Source organism: Orycteropus afer, unplaced genomic scaffold (assembly GCF_000298275.1).
Source record: "Orycteropus afer afer isolate SDZICR_OR568_19922 unplaced genomic scaffold, OryAfe1.0 scaffold00547, whole genome shotgun sequence".
NCBI classification, from domain to species: Eukaryota; Metazoa; Chordata; class Mammalia; order Tubulidentata; family Orycteropodidae; genus Orycteropus; species Orycteropus afer.
In genome coordinates this window covers 731278-732729 of record NW_006922134.1, presented here as the reverse complement: position 1 = coordinate 732729, position 1452 = coordinate 731278, and the positions used below count along the sequence as shown (strand labels likewise).

Sequence of the window (1452 nt, the reverse complement as noted above, 5' to 3'; positions counted from 1 at the left end):
ATCTTCTTTTGATGTTTCCTGCATCCTTCAATATATTGACCATAGAATCTTTCAGTATTGCAACTCGAGGCTTACATTTTTTCCTCAGTTCTTTCAGCTTGAGAAATGCTGACTGTATTCTTCCTTTTTGGTTTTCTAACTCCAGGTCTTTGCACATTTCATTATAATAATTGATTTTGTCTTCTCAAGCTGCTCTTTGAATCTTCTGTTCAGCTCTTTCATTTCTTCCATTTGCTTTAGCTACTCTCCATTCAAAGGCAAGCTTCAGAGTCTCTTCTGATATCCATTTTCTTCCTTTCCTGTCACTTCAGTGATTGCTTTCCTCATGGATGATGTTCTTGATGTCATCTCACAATTCCTCTGGTTTTCAGTCATTGGTTTTCAATGCATCAAATATATTCTTTAGATGGTCTCAAAATTCAGGAGGGATATAATCAAGGTCATATTGGCTCTCGTGGATTTGTTTTAATTGTCTTCAGCTTCAGCTTGGACTTGCATATGAGCAGTTGATGGTCTGTTCCACAATCAATTCCTGGTCTTGTTTTTGCCGAAGATACTGAGCTTCTCCATTGCCTCTTGCCACAGATGTAGTCAGTCTGATTCCTGGGTACTCCATCTGGTGAAGTCCACGTGTATAGCCACCATTTGTGTTGTTGAAAAATGGTATCTGCAATGAATAAGTCGTTGGTCTCGCAAAATTCTATCATGCAATCTCCAGTGTTATTTCTGTCACCTTGGTCTCGCAAAATTCTATCATGCAATCTCCAGTGTTACTTCTGTCACCAAGACCATATTTCCCAAATGCTGGTGCTTCTTCTTTGTTTCCAACTTTTACATTATCACCAGTGATAATTCACACATCTTGATCACGTGTTCAGTCAATTTCAAACTGCTGAAGTTGGTAAAAATCTTCTACTTCCTCATCTTTGGCTTTTGTGGTTGGTACATAAATTTGAGTAACAATGGTATTAACTGGTCTTCCTTGTAGATGTATGGATATTATCCTACCACTGACAGCACTGTACTTTAGGATAGATCTTGAAACATTCTTTGTGATGATGAATGCCGTGCCAATTCCTCTTCAATTTGTCATTCTCAGAATAGTAGGTCATATCGTTGTCTGATTCAGAATGGCCCAAACCAGTCCATTGCAGCTTACTAATGCCTAGTATATCGGTCTTTATGCATTCCATTTCATTTTTGACAACTTGAGTTTTCCTAGATTCATACTTCATTCGTTCCACATTCCAATGATTAATGGATGTTTGTAGCTGTTTCTTCTCATTTTGATTCATGCCACATCAACAAATGGATATCCCAAAAGCTTTCCTCTGTCCACATCATTAAGGTTTGGCTATACTCTAAGGAGGCAGCTCTTCCCCAGTTGTATTTTGAGTGCCCCCTGACCTGAGGAGCTCATCTTCCAGCACTATATCAAACAGTGTTTCAGGG

The 1452-nt window shown here is 38.8% G+C and overlaps 1 protein-coding gene across 1 annotated transcript in view; it reads left to right on the top strand.

The window, feature by feature from the left end:
- The window catches only part of BMPR1A (bone morphogenetic protein receptor type 1A), an 83408-nt gene that overhangs the window by 3483 nt on the left and 78473 nt on the right, over nt 1-1452 (top strand). The window lies entirely within an intron of this gene.